The sequence below is a fragment of the Tupaia chinensis genome, unplaced genomic scaffold, assembly GCF_000334495.1.
Source record: "Tupaia chinensis unplaced genomic scaffold, TupChi_1.0 Scaffold145870_1, whole genome shotgun sequence".
NCBI lineage: Eukaryota > Metazoa > Chordata > Mammalia > Scandentia > Tupaiidae > Tupaia > Tupaia belangeri.
The window spans coordinates 4,280,770-4,296,196 of NW_006205727.1; the positions used below are offsets into that span (position 1 = coordinate 4,280,770).

General features: G+C 39.2%; 1 long non-coding RNA gene across 1 annotated transcript in view; it reads right to left on the bottom strand.

The window, feature by feature from the left end:
* LOC102496280 (uncharacterized) overlaps nt 1-15,225 on the bottom strand; it is a 72,874-nt gene extending 57,649 nt beyond the window's left edge. The window contains exon 1 of the long non-coding RNA XR_337414.3: nt 14,981-15,225. This is a non-coding gene — a long non-coding RNA (uncharacterized LOC102496280). The remainder of the gene's footprint in view (nt 1-14,980) is intronic.
* Between the last annotated feature and the right edge of the window lie 202 nt (nt 15,226-15,427).

Below are 15,427 nucleotides of genomic sequence, written 5' to 3' on the forward strand. Positions count from 1 at the left end.
AGCCCTATAGATATTTCAAACTCAGCTTATCCTATACCTAACATTCAAAAATTATTTTTCCTCTGTGCTTTCTACTTTGGTGAGGAGCACTACTATTTAACCTGGTATTCATCTTCCTCTCCTTCTCTCCCTTCGTCTACCTTCCTATAAGTCACCAGGTCCTGTCATTGTCCTGTCTAAACATTTCTAGGCTATATCTACTACATCCTTGTGGGATGTTTCTTTAATTCATAGACTCACAGTGGCTTCTTTGCTGAGTCATTCTGCAACCAGAATGATCAAGCTAAAACAGAAATACAGCCACGTGCCATTCTTCGGGTTAAGATTTTACTATGTTCCTGATGGTTCTCAGATTAAAGTATAAACTCTCTAACAAGGACTTACATTCAAGGACTCTTTTAATAAGCCTTATGTGCCTTACTCAGATCCATTTCTACCAAGTGGAAAATGCCTTAATCTTTATTCTTTAGCCAACTGCAAATAGTATTTCTTCTACACAGGATTTTCTTTGCTTTATCCTTCTAATCTTTAGATGATGTCTTGAGAATATAACTTTAGAAAACTGTTTATTTCTTCAGCCAGAGGGGCATCCCAACCAGCAGGGTTCTCAGGCCATATCTACCCTAGCCTCAGCTGCCCAAGATCATGGGTGTGCACTTACACACTTGGTTTTAATAGGGAGATCTCAAGAAGTGAAAAAGGATCTCCCCATATGGCTCAGCATTGCTGCTGCACCACTGCAGTGGTATATTGCTTAAGCACCACTTCCTCCAAGAAGCCTTCCTACCTCCCTGGACTATGTCTGACATTTTACAGGTGCTCTTGGTGCATTCTGACTCCCCATTGTAGTACTTATGCTACATTATAATTGCCTATTTACTAATCTGAGTGCATGAGGGTAAGATCAGTCTACCATGTTTGTTGTTGCATCCCCAGTATCTAGCAAAAAGCCATTGCCCAATCAACATTTGCTGGAAGAATTAAGAAATAACTTGGATTTTTCTCCTTCTACTACTACTCCTACTACTACAACTACTACTACTACTTCTTATTCTTTGCTATAGGGCGCGTGTGCTCACCAGAAAGACAGAGAGAGACAGAGACACAGAAAGTGAGAAATCACTCCCCAGGGGGGATGGCCATGCCCCAATCCCTTTTCCTCCATTCTCCTCTTGGGATCTTGGGCATGCACGCACGCGTGCCCGGTATGAGTTTAAGCCCCTGGGTCCAGGACTCGAACCGCAGTCGACTACTTGGGAGTCCAGTGACATAGCCATTAGGCTAACTGCTGGTCCTGATTCAGATTATTATTGACAATTATTATTAGTTATTGATTCACATTAGTACCTAGCATTCATTGAACACACATAACATTTTGCCCTATCTCCTTTCCTCTTATATCAAGCCACTGAAGGTAGGCCTTACTATCCTTATTTTTCCAATTAAAAACTAAAACCCCTGAGAATATAAAATAACTTATCTAGAGTTACTCAACTGGTAAGCAACAAAGACAAGATAAACTGGGGTTGCCTTAGTAAAAAATCCATTCTCTAAATCCCTACTCCAAATATGATCAACTTTTTGGATTTCTTTGTTCTAAGAAGGTATGTAACCAGAGAAGGGTGCTGCTTAGCTCAGAGTTATCCTGAGCTGAACTATTATTTATACACATACAAAGCCAGTTTCCACTTGCTGAGCCTGAAGTGAAGCTCCAGACTAAGATTTCTTTTTTTTTTTTCTTTTTTTCCCCCCACTTTGGTTGGATAGATCTCGAAAAGCTTTTCTGAGAGTAAGCCTCCTAGGAGGTACTAACTGAATGTTCCAGCAGTGGGCTCCTGAAGGAGGGACATTGAGTGATGGTGTCCATGGAGATAGAAGCCAGAAGCCTGGGAACTGAGGTGTTGGACATGCTTGGCAGAGGGCATTTGGTTTTCTCTTTGTGATTACTAATCCATTTGAGGAGTGGCCTTGTTTTTCATAATATTTCAGGAACTACCACAGTGAATTGTGATTCTGGGATTTACATTATCATTGTAGCTTGGTGGAAAATCTGATAGACTATTGTTTCAGGACCATTTGGGGATTACTAGTCCAGTGATTTGATGTGACTTTGGGGATTTATATTATGTCATTTTGGCCTATGCCTGTCATCTTTATGATGGATTGAACAGTTAAATAGAATGTCTTCCTCTTATAAAACTCCAGGCACTTGCCAGATTTCATCTCACTTTCTTCACTGCTTCCGTCTTCATCAAGAAAGTGGCAACTGTTGGCTCTTTTGTAGTGAGAAGGACAATGAGGGCCAGAGAGGTTAATTGGCTTACATCGGTGAAACATCCAGGTTACAGTAGATCAAGATCATAAGATCATATGAGACTTTCTCATCTGCATTTCACAAGAAATGCACACTTTAAGGATCTGCAATGCTTGCACATATATTAGATCACTCATTCTCTTATTCAAAATTTATTATGGAGAGTCTACTCTATGCTAGACAGTAGGGCTATAGTGGGAAAGAAGAAAGACATGTTATCAAGGAACTGATGTTCTCACTGAAGAGACAAAAATCACATACATATGTACATGATAGCTTTTCATTTCCAGTAGTTATGTTTTATGAATAAAATAGAAACGGAGTAACAGGATAGAGGGTTACTGAGATGGATAAGAAGAGGATTATCAAAAGGCTTTCATCAGATGGTTTAATGTGAGCTAACAGTAGAAGGATGAAGAAATCTAGGGAAGGGTACTCCAGGCAAAGGCAACAGCAAGTACAAAGGCTCTGAGACTAGAATGAGGTTGGCATATTCAAGGAATAGAAATGCCAACTCTTATGGACACCTTGGGCTGCTCATAGTTCTCCAAAACCTAAATATTGACACCTTCTTTGCATCCAGGAGGCTGCTATGGTGACTCTGCAGCCATCACCTTGCCACAAAATGAATATATTGAATCACATTGTAAACACTATGGATACTGTTTGAATTACCATGAGTAAAAGAGAAAGAAGGAAAGTCAAGAGGCTCATGAATGTTTAAAGAAGGCAAAACAAGATGATTGATCTGAAGGCTAAACTCTATTATAAGCAGCACTAGGCTGAGAAAATACAAATGAAAAAGACTATCGAGATACATGAAAAGAGGAACACCAAACAAAAGAATGATGAAGAGACTCCACAAGAAGCAGTACTTGCCTCTCTGTTGGACAGAGGAGGACAGTCTCTAGCTAAAGTACTTTCCAATATGATTAAACAAAAACAAAAGAGAAAGTAGGAATACAGGAAATCCCTTTACCCAAAGTTCAAGCCCAGGGTGGAACAAAAGTATTAAAAGTTATTTGAACAGGAAAGAGAAAGAAGGCGGCATGGAAGTGGATTGTTACAAAAATCTGCTTTGTTGGAGATGGCTTTACTACAAAACCACCTAAATATGAAAGATGCATTAGGCCAATGGGCTTACATTTCAAGAAGGCCGATGTAACATTGAAAGCCACCTTTTGCCTGCCAATACTTGGTGTAAAGAAGAATCCCTCATCTCCACTATATGCAACTTTGGGTGTTATCACCAAAGGTACTGTCACTGAGGTGAACATGAGTGAGTTCGGCCTTGTGACACCAGGAGGCAAGGTTATTTGGGGGAAATATGGCCAAGTTACCAACAATCCTGAAAATGATGGATGCATAAATGCTGTCTTACTGATTTGATAGCAGTTGCATACAAGTAACTCCTTGTAATTTTTTTTTTTTTTGGAGATGTTTTTGCTATAGGGCACATGTGCTCGCCAGACAGACAGAGAGAAACAGAGAGACAGAAAGCGAGAAATCACCCCCCAGGGGGGATGGTTACACCGCAATCCCTTCTCCATTCTCCTCGCGGGATCTTGGGCACGCACGCACACGCGCCTGGCGTGAGTTTTAAGCCACCGGGTCCGGGACGCGAACCGCGGTCGACTACGTGGGAGTCCAGCGACATAGCCATCACGCTAACTGCTGGTCCCTCCTTGTAATTTTTGAAAATGATAAACCAATCCGGAAAACCACGTCTGAAGTCATCAAAAGATTATTAAATTGTACGAAAACATTAAAGTGGCCTAGTTTTTTTTAAAAAAAGGACACCTTGGGTTTTAAGCAGAGGAGTGTTGGGGATCATATCTTTCTTATAGCAAGATATTTCTGGTTGCCAAACAGAGATGGACTGAGGGAAGCAAAGGATGAAACAGGAGAAGAGGAAGATATTATCATGGTGATTCAAGAGGAGATCATTATTTTGAGTACTTGCTATGTGTCAGATGCGAAGTGCTTTTCATATATTTTTTGCTTATTATAATACTCACAAAAGCCTTATAATATAATTACTATCTTCATTTTTTAGGAAAAAATAATAGAAGGCACAAAAATTTAAGTATCTCACCCAAGGCCACACAATCTAAGTGACAGGACCAGGATTTAATTTTAAAGTCTGTCCTGTTAAATGCTCATTTCTAGCCTTGGCATATCTAATTGGTTTGTTTGGGCATTCCCTGTGATGGCCTCTCAGACACTAAACTCCTCCTACAAACCAATTTTTTAATGACCTCATTCAGACTCAATATTCTAGGCTAGAAATCTTAGTGTTTTCGTACCTCTGTGTTTACACTGTACTCTCCTTCCTTACTCTGCACCAGATCTGCTACACTGTTTCATCCACTTAAAGTCTTGTTATTTATCTCATTTTCATTCCTACCATCATTGATTGGTTCAGGTCAGTTCAACGATTCCAATAGTCTCCCATTAGTTTCCCAATTCCAGCCAATCTCTACCTTCTGCAATAGGTATTTACCCTGTCCCACCCAGGTTACATTATTTATCTCCATCCTGATCAAAAGTCATTTTTCATTGCTCCAGTGATGAAGTTCATTCTCTGTAGTATGGCAACCAATTTACCAGTATTGGACAGTTCATTTATTGTTCCAAACATTGCTTGTTATTGTACTGTTGACTTCTTTATTTTTGCAACTGATAATTCACACCACAAATAACCAGTCATGTGAGGAGGAAGATTAGGAGCATGCAGTCCAGTAATTCCTGACAGAACTGTTTAGAAGTCCAGCATGAACTATGCTAACCAATGGATGAAATCCAGCATTCAACGGCCAGTAAGGTGTTTCCATAGCCTCCTGGTAGAGCTTGTTGACCTGATAGCTCTGGGAAGTCTCTCAGCTGGATGTATTTTTGTTGGAATGACTTGCATGGAAGGCATGCACAGAAGGGTTTGAGCTCTGAGGCAGATACAGTCCAAGATAGCCAGAGTCTCTTAACCTTTTACTGGCTCTTCAGAAGGAAATGCCAGTCAATTCTTAAGGCTGGGTCTCATTTAATTTAAGAGTAAATGGAAATTTCTGGACAGAAGAAAATGCCCATTCAGTGTGAGATTTATCCTAACCCCACATTCAATGTTGTTTTAGGCACTAGACCCCAGTGGGGTAAAGCACTGAATAAACAGAGGGCTAAGAAATGGGAGAACTGAATGGTTATTTTCTGAGTTGAATTTGCAGACCCGTAATTTAGTGATTCAAATGTGACAGTCAGCACCAGCCAGTATTCTGTCTGTGAGCACTTGTAGTCACCAGGCTAGTATTAACATATGGTGAGGTATTTCCTTGCCTACCCCTACTAAGGATTCCTCAAATGTGTGATGTTATTTCAAAGAGGTTCTGTGCTCTGTAGATAATGAGAATGAAAATTTAACAAAAACTTATTTTTTCTATCATTTCTCATCGAAAAAAAACAGTATTTTTGAGGTTGCTGTCAGCAATGCCAAAGGAGCTAAGCGAAATTCATTTTTGCCAATTCTAGCAGCTATGCTAGAAGTTGTTACCAGTTATGTAGAACAAGTAATAGTTTTTAAAAATAAGGTAGAAGAGCTCCATATTTTTAATTTTTAATTTTAAGGTGCAGCACAATTTTTAATGTCTTCACCGTAAGTGAACTATAACTTTTCCACAATATTTTAAAATATATAAACACATACACACATATATTTAAGCTAGCAACCTTGTGTTGTACAGATAATACTAGAACAAAAATAACAGAAATCAAATGAAAAAAATAAAAGAAAAAAAAGTCACTAATCTTGCCATTGTAAATACCAGCTGTTAATGTTTCCTTCCAGTTACTGTCAGTTGGTTATCTGATTTTCACTTAGAAACAATCTTTGTATAGACACAACGAAGCAATCAGTATTTTTTGCTTCTAGTGTTACATAAGCTTTTTTTTCCCAGCCATTTTACATTTTTTAAACATGAATGTGCTTTTATAATAGAATTGCTAGACAATAATAATGGATTTCTTTGAAAAGATTCACTAAGTTCTGGAAGTGAGAGATTTTCACCTCTATTCTCAATGTTGCTGGTTTTGGTTTACTGTTCTCTTACTATTTCCACTAAGACAACAGTCTGCCAGGAACCAAAAGCTCCTAAGATAAACAGTGCCAGGACACAAATGGATATATCAAGATCTGGCTTCAATTCTCCTTCCCTCTTTTAGAAGGAGTACAAAATTCATTAGATTTTATCTCTCGAAGCATTGAAACTCCTACTCAATTTAATGACCTGCAAAGGGAATGCACCTATGGTCTTTCTGTTTGCTACCTTTACTAGGTGCTCAATAAGGGCAGGCTGTTGATAATGTTAGAATAAATCCAAACAATATCGCAGAACCTGTTGTTCTCTCCAGTCATCCCCAGATTCCCAACTGTTCCACTGTGGGAGAAAGAACATTTTGTTATTAGAAGCAAAGGGAGTTGTTAATCAAAGGATTTACAAGCTGTAGTGAAGGTGATCTACAAAGATGTAGAGGTCTTTCATCTGCTTTTCCTTATCCCCATTTGTCAAGGATTGTACAGGACTTTCTCATGGATTTGGAAAATATTTCCTAGAATAAAATGTGAGCTGACTCAGCGGTCCTCAGAAGACACCTGGAGAGAGGGTGACATGATGGAAAAGGAAGATACAGAGCATGTGACCTGGTTAGAGTGCTCACATGTCACATGGTCAGAAGACTGCAGAGGTCACATCTAGATGAGAGATCCAGTTAGACATCTGTGTATATATCGACAATGCAGAAAATTAAGAAGGGCCAAAGGAAGCAAAGGAGATGGCTCTCTCTCAGTGTCTCTTACTTGCTATCTGAGATGACCTTCAATAGATTCTTTTCTGTGCTTTCCACTTACTGGGCCAACATGTTCTAGGGTTTAGTATGCAAATATTCCTAAGCCTTGTTAATTACAAGACCATGATTATCATTGTCATCATCATCTTCATTAGCCTGAATTATGGATTACCAAGTGTTTGTTGTCAACAAGGCCTGCACAAAGACAAATTTCATCCCAACTTTATCTAATTTCTAAAACTTAATTTAATTAATTAATTTAACTTATTTAATTTCTAAAAACTAAATATTCCTAATAATAATATTTTGATCTTCGTACATGGTATTATACCCCGGGCCACCACTAAAGCAAGGATGAACTGGCCAAATAACAAAATGCTCGACTGTTCTGTACAGAATAAGCTGAATATGTTAAGCTTCATGCACTGTAACCATAACTGAACTGCTCTGTTTTCTCATGAATGAATTCATTCATTGAATAAATACTGATTGGGTATCTATCCTGGGTCAGGCATTGTTCCAAGGACAGGTTCTTGACATTAGCAAAGTTGGCAAAGTCCTGCTTTCAAGAAGCCTTAAACCTGGTAGAGAATAAAGGTGTAATCTAAACATTTTGTGAATAAATGAAAATTAAACCTATGTTGGGTGCAATGAACCAGAGTGAGAGGGATTGAGGGTGCAGGCAGAGGGGCAGTGACTTGGTCAGGGAAAATTTCTTCAAGAAGGGATGGCTGACCCATGGTTGGAAAGAAGACTAATAAGTAGCTGACATTTACAGAGTGGTGGTGGGCCAGGCCCAGATTGTAGTGCTTTATATAAATGACCTCCAGCAGGACCCCGGGGGAGACGCGCAGAGCCCAGAAAGGCCCGCAGCGCCAAGGACAGGTTCTTGACATTAGCAAAGTTGGCAAAGTCCTGCTTTCAAGAAGCCTTAAACCTGGTAGAGAATAAAGGTGTAATCTAAACATTTTGTGAATAAATAAAAATTAAACCTATGTTGGGTGCAATGAACCAGAGTGAGAGGGATTGAGGGTGCAGGCAGAGGGGCAGTGACTTGGTCAGGGAAAATTTCTTCAAGAAGGGATGGCTGACCCATGGTTGGAAAGAAGACTAATAAGTAGCTGACATTTACAGAGTGGTGGTGGGCCAGGCCCAGATTGTAGTGCTTTATATAAATGACCTCTGTGAGGATGGACTTTTGTTAACATATGGGTGAGAAATTTAGGCTTGGAGACTTGTGTAACTTGTTTAGGATCCCTCAGCTGGTAAGTATAGGAGTGGAGATTGGAACTCAGTTTGATGCCAGTGCCTGGGACCCTAAACTCTCTGCTATGCTGCATTGTATCCTATCTGAAATAGAAGTTACCCAGGAGAAGAAGATGGCAGGAAGGGGATACCAGGCAGGTACAGCAGCTTGTGTAGAACTCAGCGGTGGAAGAGAACTGGAAGCAAGTGAGATAGAGAAGGAGGGTAAGTGGCTTGAGAGTAGTAAAGGTACAGACATAAGTCCTAACTTTCTGACTTTGGCAAGTCGATTGATAGTCATACCATTTATGGAGAAAGAAGCAGTAGGAGATGGAATTGTTTGATGGCAAAGTCATGAATTTGATTTGAGCAGGTCGAATTGAGGGGTTTTTCAGACATCCAAGTGGAGTTGTCTGGTGGGTAGTTTTATATATAGTTCAGGAGCTCAGGAAGAGGTTAGGGCAGGAGATAGAATTTGTGAGTCATTCCAGGAGAGGTGGTAATTGTGCCCATAGGCGTGGGTGAGAAGGTCTAGGGAGAGTCTTTGTATTTTCACTACCCCCTCCCGTGTTTTCTTCTTTCAAACTTGCCTCTGAGGAAAATATGCCCCTTCTTGCCACATTCACCCCTCTGACTGCAAACCCTATTCCTTGTTCCTTTCCCCACCGATCACTCCATCTACGTTTGTATTTACATTCTACATGCCTCCATCAAACTTCCTAGAGTCTCCTTCCCAGCTTTCTATTCACTCATGCTTTACTGTAGTATCTTGAGTGCTGACTTTTCATTTTCTCTTCTTTATGAGAAAGTAATTTTTGACAGGATTTCTTACTATGTAAGGATCCTACAGCTCCAGCCCCCATTAGCTACATTTAATAGTTCATTAAAAATCTACTCGACCCTCAGAACTCGTTTGTAATGCCACTTCCTTCATATAATTACTTATTCTCTTGGTTTAAGAGCCATTCTTTTTTTGAAACTTCAAAGTATCTTTTCTTCATCCTTTTCCTCCTTCCCCTGCTTTCTCTTCTTCTTAATTATTGTAAGTGCCACAGTGTAATTTTACATAACTGACTTACAGCTTGCTTGTGGTACTTATTTTAAGTATTACATGGATGCAGGGAAATTTTCAGGGAGATAGGGCCTCTAATCTTCTATGTTGTGCTTTATCATTAAATGGGCTTTTGTTATAAAACCTTTATAATAATATTTGTCATCTCTCTCATCCCTGGTCCTCACAATGTCCTCCCAGAAATTATTTACTCGATTTCACTTTTGGGGGTCATAGGCTACATCTAGCTCAGGTTTAGGGCCTCTGAAGCACCTAAGTGATGATTGCTCATAGTAGGTTCTCAATGTTGCTGACTTGAATCAGGAGAAATGAGAAGTATGACTGCCAAATGATACATTTTCCTAGTGAAAAATGAGGAAAATATCCAGAGCTCTATTTATTTTGCCTCAATAACCAGAGAAAAAGTGACAACACTCCTCTCAGAACTGGCAAAAGGAGCAGTGAAACCATATGTGCCATAGCAAGTAGCTGTCTCTGCCATCAGTTTGGAGAATAAATGAAACACAGCCATTATGAAGGTGGAAACCTGGATATTATGCAAACGCAAGCAAGTTTCTGTGGAGCTAATCTCTATGTGAGCCCTTCCTTCCCAACCCGCTGGCTCTGCTGGATTCCAGTTACCAGCTAAGCCTGGGGCAGGCACTTCAAATGCATTGCTGCCTTGTTTTTCCCACAGAGGCAGGAAAGTCAGTTATGTAAAATTACACTTTGTTTTTAGAGACCTGTATTTGTGATTTGAAGCTGGGCCCTCTTCAATCAGTTAATGGACAGGAGTGTAATTCTCAAATCCTCCTAGTTATCCTCACAGATGAAAAATGTTTAGGACCTTGTAGGCTTTTCTCTCTAGGACATGATTCGCCCCCACCGCCTTCACCTTTTTAAAAATAACCCGGGTGATGGCCAAAATCATAGCATGAAAACATAGCCCTGATGAAAGTGTTTTGGACAGCTCTCCCAAAGCAGCCACAGAATTATGGGGGAAAAATTATAAGGAGAAACCACAGGGCCTGGGAAGCAGGGTCTAATTTGGTCATCAATAAGTTCATTGTTTCTATCTGGAAACTTTATTTTTCCATGGAGGTCCAGCAGTTCTATACTGGGTCCCAGACAGAGACCTGGAATGGTGGGTAGGAAGGGAGCTTTATGTTCTCCCCGGGGAACTGAGCAAGGCCAGGCTTTGGGCTGTTTTGGCTTACCCCGAAATGTTGATAGCAGGCAGGTGGACAAGTGTGTGGGATCTACAGCAGAGATGTCATTCCTAAACTAGGTCAAGCTTGGAGAGCCAGGAGAGCCAAGCATGAGGACCATCAACCCTGAGTGGAAGCAAGTTATTTTATTTCTTTATCCTAGGACATTGTCAAACAGGTATAATAGTTCCTGGGCTCTGTCTATTGCACTAAATTATCACATTGATCATATCAGGAATGAGGAAAAGAAAAACAAACTGAAAACCATTTTCATAGCATTTTGGGATCTGAAGATCTTCAAGAAACTTACTGTGTTCTTATGCTTTTATTTTGAGAGGGGCAATATTATTCTTGTTTATTAAGCATCCACAACAATTCATGAGGGATGTTCAAGTGAGTGTGAACATGTGAACTTACAGCCTTACACCACCATCGAATGGTGGAACAATTCCAAGATGTTCATCTTGAGTTTGAAGTCTTTGCCTAAACACAATTATGCAGTGTTTTGAGAGTCAGTTCCAAGATCTCTTGAACTGCTTATGAAACATTTTGTTTATTAAATAATTTTCTGAAATCTACCAGGTTTTAGTGATGTTTGGAATTATAGAATTAGAAGGGGAGAGATCATATGATGTACCCTGGGTTTTTTTTTTTTTTTTTGAGAGGTTTTTGCTATAGGGTGCGTGTGCTCATCAGACAGACAGAGAGAGACAGAGACAGAAAGCAGGAAATCACCCCCCGGGGGGATGGCCATGCCGCAATCCCTTCTCCTCCATTCTCCTCTCAGAATCTTGGGCACACACGCACATGCGCCCGGCATGAGTTTAAGGCACCAGGTCTAGGATTCAAACCGCAGTCGACTATGTGGGAGTCCAACGGCATAGCCATTATGCTAACTGCTGGTCCCTACCCTGTGTTTTATAGGAGACTGAGTGTCAGATAATCTAAAGGACTTCCTCAGAGCCATACGAAGTGCCCATAACAAAGCTGGAGCTAGGACCCAAATTTCTAATTCCCAGCTGAGTGTTCCTTTTTTTGAACATATTTTTGAGAGTATTCTGATGACATAGTCTATTTCCATGGTCAGTGCTAAATCCTAGTAAGAAAGTGAAGGTTTTTTCCTTCCAGTGATTTCAAGATAAGAGATATAGTTTATATTTGTAATGCATTGTGCTTTTAAAGAATGTATGATTATCTGTAAAATTTATAATTCAGAAAGTACTTTCAAATATATTGAATCTTTACAATCCAGGTAAAAATTGTTATTTGCATCAGATATGGAAGCTACCATGTAAGAGGAAGTGTCTTGGTCAAGGTTTCTAAACATCAAAACTGGAAACTCAGCAGAGGTTGAAAACTCAACAGAGGTTGGGTTTTCAATTCCATTTTTATAATTTTCTTTTAATGTAACCTGAAAATGGATGTTGAAGTGTTTTTGAATATGAATTACTCTTAGTCATAAAGATGAGACTGTCTCTACCCCCTCTTCTTTGTTTGGCTTTAAGTGAAAGAGAGATTCGGCCTCAGTGTCTCCTTAGATGCTGACTTTATTTATTTATTTATTTATTTATTTATCCTTAGATGCTGGCTTTATTTATTTATTTATTTATTTATTTATTTTTAAAAGTTTTTTCCATAGTGTGCATGAGCTCACTGGAGAAAGACAAAGAGAGACAGTGAGAGGAAAAAAGGGAAATTAGCCCCCAGGCGATGGCCACGCCATAATCCCTTCTCCTTCATTCTCTTTCTGGGACTTTGGACACACATGCATGCATGCCCAGTGTGGTTTTCAAGTCCCAAGACCGAAACTGTGGTCAGTCATAACCACCAGTGCCTTAACCATCGTGCCTCCTGTTAGTTGGCCCTAAATGCTGACATCTTTGTCACCATGATATACCAATCCACAGTGGACTGAGTTTTCCAGTTCATCAATAAAATCTCACTTCTCTGAGAAAGTCCTATCTGAATTATCAATAGTTGTGGTAATAACAATAATAATTAACAGTTGATACTTATCAAACAATTACTGTTTCCAGGTTCAGTTCTAGGTGCTTTATAAGTATTAACTGATTTGATTTTCCCAGCAAGCTTATGACGTGGATATCTTTTGTATGCTAATTTCACAGATGGTGAAACTGAGACACAGAAAGTTTAACACAGATAACACAGCCAACACATGACCAATAAAGCAACGTTTATTTTTTTGTCTTTCTTAATAAAAATGTTGATGATGGTTATTTTTATATAATAACCCTAGCTGTTCAATTTTTTGTGGATAGATTCCCCCCTTCTTTGAATCCTCCCTTCTTCAGAGATTCTCAGGTCTAAAACACTTGTGTTGAACCAGTCGATCTTGAGGGATGGCTCTAGTTTTACTTGTCTAGAAATCTGCCACGGCTGCTCCTGTCCTGTGTCATGCTCTGTGGACCTACGCTGTCCTATCACAGCCTATTCTACCACTTCCTGTCCCACCTTCCCGTATATCCAGAGATAAACCAATGTTACATGTCATTATGATTTTTATTTATGTGTAATCATAAGATGTGCTAACTCTTCAAAATGTTTTAATTGAATTTGGGTAAAAACAGGGAAAGTAAATAACCCCTTCTGCTCTCCTGTTTCTTCCCACTTTACATCTTAAAATATTTGTTTTAGCAAACCCTTTTGTCAAAGGAATTTGAAGTCCAAAATCTCACAATTCTTTCCTTTACCCTGTTTTTGCAGACAAAATCAGGTTAAAATGCATGAGGACAACTTGAAATGGGTAAAGAGGAAGGTGACATCATCAAATAAACATTTTTTAGAAGCATCTGCAGAAGAGGCCAGCCTCACCACTATGCTATGGTGTTAGACTGTGTTCTGGATGTTCTGTATGTGTTTGAATTTAAGGCCTTTTTCAATATCAGCTGGTGCAAGACCACCCTGCCCACCATCCTTGAGGTGTGAGGTTCCAGAAATTCTCCCCATCTGTCATTTGAGATGTCCAGCCATGAGTTCAAAGGTATGTTTTGGTGCAGTGTGGAATGGAATCATCACAAACTATAACTTCTTTACCTTAGAATCAATGAGTTTTCAAGAACAATGAAAGATATTGAAACTTTTACCCTTTTATATGTGAAAACATTTTGTGAGATACATTTAATAGGCCTTGACACAAATTCAATATTGATGTTTTTAAAAGTTTAAAGCATATGAAGTTATGTGCATATTCGATATCCTAACAAGAAGGGGTTAAAGCACTGCTTGAGTTGATGCATTTTCCTTCTTATGAATTAACCACAAAAGTATGTCTGTTTCATCATTTTCCTCACACACCTAGCTCTCCCTTTATTAAGCCTTGTCTCCACTTGCCTGCAGACAGATCGCTCCATATTTTGCTTCTGACTCTAACCATGATCACTCATGATGAGAGAGTATTGGTTAATGAGATGGTTGTGCCATGCAGAGAAGATTTTGTTTTGTTTATAAAGCAGAGCCTATGCCTTTCATAATGTAACTTTTATCTTTGAACTGAGAGCATTCATTTTGCATCTTCCACCTTCCCCCTCCCTTTTTCCCACCTCAGCGTTTTGATTTGTGTCTATTTAAGGACTTAATTCTTCAGTTATGAAGAGTTGGGTGGAACATGGGGACATGGAGGTTAGGAGAGAGATGGATATTCCTCCCTGCTATTTTCTAAGTGTCTTCCACAACCCTCTGACAGAGGGGAGATGGTACATTTTCTCCTGGAAGAAAGATTTATCTTTATGTTATAGTTAACCTGTCTTTGTGCTAACAAAATGATGTATGCCTTACTACCAATGCTAACACCGTTCTCTCCCTTCTTTTCATATAGGAGTTTTGTGAATCAGATCTGGATTCTGTCAAATAGGAAGGGATATGTGAGTGTGTTGAACTTGGCACACATCCTTTCCACCAGTGACAGAAGAACCTGTTAAGTTAGAGTCATGATGACCTGAACTTGGATTCTAGCTCAATCAATAACCCAGAGGCAAAGGTAATTACTTTTGTATAGAACCACCACTTGAATTTTCTGCTCCACTGTAGTTACAGCTAGGGGAAAACAAATCTTGCAGTATGTACATGCTTTTTATCAAAGATGCAGCACAAATGTCAACAAAGTGTCCTTTTAAGTCAATATTTGCTAGGAAAAGTACAGGGTGTTCTTGGTATGATTATGGTACAGAAAGCTTCACAAACCAGTAAAAACATTGACGATGTTACATATTTATACACAAGTACTATGAAACACAGCAGGAAGAAAATAATCTACATTTTAGTAAAATCAAATTCACACATGATCTGATAGGAAAAAAGTTTTGTACTTACATGGGTCATGGATGGAGTTTTCGGCTCAGACTCTTGTGTGAAAAAGCAGCTTTAAATATTTCATTGGAAAATAAAGTTGCTTCTTTATTGGATTCCCTTCAGATGAGACTGAATAGATGAATAATGTATATTTTGTGCCAATTTAAAAAAAAGTTCTGTGATTTGTACAATTGTGACTGAGAAGAGTCAATTGATACTTGAAGGCAAAGAAGCTGGAGAATAAAAGAACAAATGGATGGAAAATTCCACTACTCAAAAATCCCTATGTTCTCTCAAGGACAAGATTGTTACTTGAGAAGGCTTGGCTGAATTTTTGGCATTCTTGCATTATCTCATTTTGAAGATGAAATATGAACTATGGTTTTTCAGCCAGTATCACTGTTTTCTGAAGGAGACTCAATTAAATTTACTGGGACTTTTTGGTAACACTAATTTTCCTACATTTAA